Here is a 7043-nt window from a genome sequence, read left to right on the forward strand (position 1 = left end):
AAAAACAAGGGATTGCAAGATTGGCTTAGGGTATGTAGAGAACTAGGAGGCCCACTTACCAATGCGGGGCTGGCTGCAGCCATATTACAATCACAAAAGTGCCCCTCTACCAGCAAACAAAGAGCTTGTTTTAACCGTGGAAAAATAGGCCACCTAAAGAAAGACTGCCCCCTCCCAGAGCGGGCCCGAGTGGCTACTCTTTGCTCTCGTTGTGGAAAGGGTTATCACAAAGCTAGTGAGTGCCGCTCAGTTTGCGATATAAAGGGGAGGCTTTTGCCCCCAATCAATGAATCTGACAACCGCCTACCAAAAAACGGGGTTGTGGGCCCCCGATCCCAGGGCCCTCACAAATATGGGAATCGATTTGTCAAAAGCCAGAGCAACTTAGTGGAAATGAACCCAGAGGAGTCACAGGAGTGGACCTGCGTGCCACCACTGACTTCCTACTCATGCCCCAAATGAATGTCCAGCTTATCCCAGTTGAGGCCCTGGAACACTTACCTTCAGGAACAGTAGGTCTGATAATAGGGCGGGGATCGCTGACTATGCAAGAACTTATAGTTTATCCGGGAATAGTAGATCATCACCATTTACAAGAAATCCAGGTCCTTTGCTCCTGCCCTCAAGGAATTTTCTCCATTACATCGGGAGATAGAATTGCACAAATGATCCTGTTGCCCACAGGGAGAGAGGAAAGCACACAAACGCATGGACGCAATCGTATGGGCTCTTCTGGCCAAGATGCAGCATACCTAATTATGCCACTAAACAATAGACCCACGCTGCATTTAACAATCAATGGTAAGGGTTTTCAGGGAATTATGGATACAGGAGCCGATAAGAGTATCATCTCCTCACATTGGTGGCCTCAGGTCTGGCCTGTAGATAAATCTTCCCACTCACTACAGGGCCTAGGGTATCAATCATGTCCTACAATCAGTTCTACACAATTGGAGTGGCAGACTCCGGAGGGGCAGAGAGGCCTATTTACCCCTTATGTCCTTCCATTACCAGTCAATCTTTGGGGGAGAGATGTTCTTTCAGAAATGGGCCTGACCTTAACAAATGAGTATTCTACACAAGCTGTTAAAATCATGAATAAAATGGGTTACAAAAAAGGGAACAGTCTGGGAAAAAAGGAGCAGGGTAGACTTGAACCTATCCCTCAAGAAGGTAATAATGGGAGACAAGGTTTGGGTTTTTTCTAGGGACCGTTGGGGGCTCTATGCCCATACCATGGCTTACAGAGGAAGTTGTATGGGTTCCTCAATGGCCTCTCTCCTCTGAAAAATTAGAAGCAGCCACAAAACTGGTCTCTGAACAGCTATGCTTGGGTCATTTAGAGCCCTCTATCTCACCCTGAAATACACCTATTTTCGTAATTAAGAAAAAATCTGGCAAATGGCGCTTATTACACGATCTTAGAGCAATTAATGTACAAATGCGCCTGTTTGGGTCAGTTCAACGAGGGCTTCCATTGCTTTCCGCCCTACCCCAAAATTGGGAAATTATAATTATAGATATTAAAGATTGTTTTTTCTCTATACCTTTATGCCCTCAAGATCGGCAAAGATTTGCATTTACCATCCCAGCCATTAATCATTTAGAGCCTGATCAAAGATACCAATGGAGGGTCCTACCTCAGGGGATGGCAAATAGCCCCACCATGTGTCAACTGTATGTGCAATTGGCACTTAAGTCAGTTAGAAATCATTTTCCATCATTACTTGTGATACTTTACATGGATGACATTTTGATTTGCCATAAAAATTTACAGTTATTGCAAGATGCATACCCTATATTAATAAAAACGTTAGGACAATGGGGATTGCAGGTGGCTACCGAGAAGGTGCAAGTTGCTCGAATAGGAACATTCTTAGGGTCACTCATTTATCCTGAAAAAATTGTTCCTCAAAAATTAGAGATTTTCAGAGATCATTTGCACACCTTAAATGATTTCCAAAAATTATTGGGAGATATAAATTGCTGAGACCATTTTTAAAGATTTCCTAGGCTGAGTTAAAACCTTTATTTGATATTCTGGAAAGGGATTCTCATATCTCCTCCCGTAGGACTCTTACTTTTGCCGCTAATCAGGCCTTGCAAAAGGTAGAGAATGCCTTGCAAAAAGCTCAATTACAGCGCATTGATGAATCACAGCCTTTTGATTTGTGCGTCTTTAAGACAGCCCAGTTGCCAACCGCAGTCTTGTGGCAAAATGGACCTTTATTATGGGTTCATCCAAATGCATCTCCTGCAAAAATAATATATTGGTATCCTAATGCAGTTGCACAGCTTGCGCTCTGAGGAATAAAAGCAGCCATTACTCATTTTGGACAAGATCCTAATTTCTTTTTTTTTTTTTTTTTTTTTGTTTTTTTGAGACAGGGTTTCTCTGTGTAGCTCTGGCTGTCCTAGCACTCACTTTGTAGACCAGGCTGGCCTCGAACTCAGAAATCCGCCTGCCTCTGCCTCCCGAGTGCTGGGATTAAAGGCGTGCGCCACCACGCCCGGCCCTAATTTCTTAATTGTGCCTTATACTGCTGCACAAGTTCAAACCTTGGCAGCTACATCTAATGATTGGGCAGTATTAGTCACCTCTTTTTCAGGACAGATTGATAACCATTATCCAAAGCATCCAATCTTACAGATTGCCCTAAATCAGGCTATTGTGTTTCCACAAGTAACAGCTAAGGACCCACTTAAAGATGGGATTATAGTATATACTGATGGATCAAAAACTGGTATAGGTGCTTATATGGTTGATAACAAGGTAGTATCAAAGCAATACAATGAAACCTCACCTCAAATTGTAGAATGTCTAGTGGTACTGGAGGTTCTTAAAACCTTTCCAGGTCCGCTTAACATTGTATCAGATTCTTCTTATGTAGTTAATGTAGTTAACCTTCTTGAGACAGCTGGAGTAATAAAACCTTCCAGCAGGGTTGTCACTATTTTCCAACAAATACAATCTATATTATTAAATAGAAGATCTCCTGTTTATATTACTCATGTCAGAGCACATTCGGGCCTTCCTGGTTCTATGTCTTTGGGAAATGATTTGGTGGATAAAGCCACTAAGGTTGTGGCTGTTGCTCTGTCTTCCCAGACAGAAGCTGCAAAAGAATTTCATAAGCGCTTTCATGTGACAGCTGAGACTTTACATCGCCGCTTCTCATTAACTAGAAAAGAAGCTAGAGAAATTGTTACTCAATGCCAAAATTGCTGTGAATTCTTACCTGTCCCTCATGTGGGAATAAACCCAAGTGGCATAAGGTCATTACAGGTCTGGCAAATGGATGTTACTCATATCTCTTCCTTTGGAAGACTTCAGTATTTACATGTTTCTATTGATAACTGCTCTGGTATCATATTTGCTACACCTCTAATGGGAGAGAAGGCCTCACATGTAATTCAACATTGCCTCGAGGCATGGAGTGCTTGGGGACAACCTAAAATTCTTAAGACAGACAATGGACCAGCCTATACTTCTCAAAAATTTCAACAGTTCTGCCATCAGATAAATGTGACTCATCTGACTGGTCTTCTATACAACCCTCAAGGACAGGGCATTGTAGAACGTGCCCATCACACTCTCAAGTCCTATATAATTAAACAAAAAGGGGGAGTTGAGGAGCCTCTACCCTCAGTACCAAGAGTAGCTGTTTCCATAGCACTCTTCACTCTCAATTTTTAAAATCTTGATGCCCAAGGCCATACTGCGGCTGAACGTCACTGTTCAGAACCTGATAGGCCCAAGGAAATGGCAAAGTGGAAAGATGTCTTGACAGGAAAATGGAGAGGCCCGGATCCTATTTTAATAAGATCCAGGGGAGCTATATGTGTTTTTCCACAGGAGGAAGATAATCCCTTTTGGATTCCGGAGCGTCTCACTCGAAGGATCCAGCTCTCGGACAATGAGTCTCAAGAACAAGATCCCAAGACATCGATGGATCATACTCCTCATGTTGGAGATTCTGGTTCCTAGTATATCTGGAGAGTTAAGATGGGGAATTATGTCAACTTTCCCCCTTCCTACGCCAGTTATGCATAATGCACAAATATTTCCACGCTTTTTTACTAGAGATAAAGAACTGGGACTTGCCTATTTACCCTTAGATGAACGGATTCAGGCTTTACAAGAAAATAGAACCTTCTTCCTACAGGGAAGCCTGTGCTTTGTGCTAATTTCTTCATTACAAGGTAAGAGTTAATGCATATCCTTGTATAATCAATCAGCAGCCTGGTTAAAGAAAGCCTCTTGGGACAAAATGACTGAGATAAAGGCTGATACCATAGTTATAAGAGGATGGTGGCCCAGCTGAAAATCTGGAAATAAGCCGCCTCCACAACCAAGAATGGCACCCTTTTGCAAGGGAGGGTCCATGGAAGATTTAATGCTGCCTTGGACAGGCTGCCAAGCTAAAAAATATACCTGGGCAGTAGAGAAATATTTTTCCTTTTACCCATATATTAGTAGAGAGTTTAATGATACTTTTGCTGGATATGATTTTACTTCTATGGACCCCTTCCGAGCTGATACTAACCCTTTTGATCAGTGGTTGCTTTGTGGGGTTAATGGAAGCTGTACTGATCTCGCCCCCATGGCAATGATTGGAGGAGGTTCTAGTGAGAAAGGAGAAATGACCTTTGAATGGAAAGGTACCTTATGGACCGGCCAGTATGATAAACAGAGTTCAAATAATTTTAAATTTACTACCTCCAATGTTAAATATAAAAAACATAAAGAGGTAAATTACACCACTACCCCGGTGTGTGTATGGCCCCCGTTTTTGTGGGTGGTAAGTAACAAAAGCTTAAATCAGAATCAGTTAGAGATAGATTGCTCACAAGAAAAATGTTTTTATGCCCTATGCTGGGATGCTAATAAATATCCTTTTGCTTTGGTTACCCGCATGCCTAGATTTGTCCCTGTTCCTGTAGATGCCCCCAATAGCTTGAGTTTGTTTCGAGAGAAAAGAGATTTTGGTATTTCTGCTATCATAGTTGGACTGGTGGCCACAGCGGCGGTTGCAGCCTCTGTCATGGCTTCAGCACTCGCTCTATCTACTACTGTTCAAACAACACAAACTATTAACGAGCTTTCTATGACGGTCACAACGGCCTTAGATAAACAAGCCACAGCCAACTCGCAAATACAGGGAGGATTGATGCTGATAAATCAGCGCATCGACCTAGTCCAAGAGCAGGTGGATATTCTTTGGCAGTTGGCTCAATTGGGTTGTGAATACAAGATGCCTGGTCTTTGTGTTACTTCTGTTCAGTTTGAAAATTTTACAAGAGCAGCAAATTTGTCAAAAACTTTGTCCCGTTATATGTTACAGAATTGGACCATGGAATTTGAACAAATGCTTCGAGAATTGAGAGTTGCTATTCTACAAGTGAATTCTACCCGTCTTGACCTTTCGCTGACGAAGGGCTTCTCCACCTGGATTTCCTCTGCATTTTCCTACTTTAAGGAGTGGGTGGGGTAGGCTTATTTGCCGTGATCCTATGCAGTGGAGCGTTGCTTTTGCTCTGGATGGTCTGTAAACTTAAAGCCCAAACAAAAAGGGACAAGATGGTGATAACCCAAGCACTTACAGCATTAGAACATGGTGCCTCCCCTGATATATGGCTATCTATGCTTAAGCAATAGGTCGCTGGCCGCTCAGCTCTTGCACCCCACGAGGCTAGTCTCATTGCACGGGATAGAGTGAGTGTGCTTCAGCAGCCCGGGAGAGTTGCACGGCTAAGCACTGCAGTAGAAAGGCTCTGTGGCATAAAATGAGTCTATTCTAGGGAGACATGTCATCTTGTATGAAGGTTGAGTGTCCAAGTGTCCTTCCCCCAGGAAAAACGACACGGGATCAGACCAAGACCCCTCCGGGTGACGAGCCTGGGAGGAGGTTTTGTGTAAGGCCCCTATTTTTGCACACTGGGGATTTGACCTCTATCTCCACTCTCCAGAATTCTTGGTGCCTGGAGCCAGCCTGCAGGATAGGATGTGCCTTCGGAATATCTCAGGGGCCTCTCAACAGGTAGCAGTGTCTTGGAGGAGAGCAGCAGCAGGTGACAGAACAATAGAGCCATCTAGGTCGAGAGGTCTAGGTCGGAAGGCTCCACCCCAGGTGGTCTCATTCTCAGTGGCAGCAAGGCTTGCATCAGCGCACTTCAGGCTGGGGAAGGCTACAGGATTATCTACATTAGGTTACTGAGGCTGGAAGACCCACCACGTGTGTGCTACCATTCCTTGAGACCCTGGACTGTATAAAAAGGAGAGTGTGAGCTGAGCCCCCATTCATCTCTCTGCCCTTCCTGATCACAGATATTATGTGACCAGCTGCTGCAAGCTCCTGCTGCCTCTGCATTCCTGTTATGGTGGGCTGTACCCTTCAACTGTGAGATAGAATAAACTCTCTGTTCCTTTTTTATTCTATTTTATCAGGGGAAGGGAGGGGAGGGTATCATGCTATGGTGTATGCCTACGGAGGTCAGGGGACAACTTGTGAGAGTCGGGTCTCTACTACCACATGGGTGTCAGGAATGAAACCCGAGGTCAGCAGGTTAGGCCAAGGTTACTCTAAGCCAAACATTTATACTGATCCAAATGCTGGTTCTAGTCACACTTTCTGAGGGTTTTAATTATCCACCTGCAGACTAATCTGTGCTAAATTATCCACCTGTAGACCAACCCATGCTAAAACTGTCCACCTGTAGACTAATCCGTCCTAAATTGTTCTGGGCTCCTCTAGTCCTCTTTCTCTGACAGATTACTAATAGTAGAAACTGTTCCCCTGTAAACCCTATACACAGAGTTAGAACCAGGAAGCAGATGTTAAAGTCAGGTCTCACATCTCAAGTTAAGAAGCTCTCTGATGCCATAGAGACAATTAAATCCCCAGCAGAACAAGAAGCTGATGTCACAAGACCCATTGTAATGCCCAAGTCACAAGGACCCCAAAGACCACCTAGGAGCCAGTTCCGATGCAAACACTAGGGGCCTTTATTACAAGCTTGAGAGCAAGTTCTTTCACCAATCC

Source organism: Mus caroli, unplaced genomic scaffold, assembly GCF_978045245.1.
Source record: "Mus caroli unplaced genomic scaffold, Mus_caroli_1 scaffold_14, whole genome shotgun sequence".
NCBI classification, from domain to species: Eukaryota; Metazoa; Chordata; class Mammalia; order Rodentia; family Muridae; genus Mus; species Mus caroli.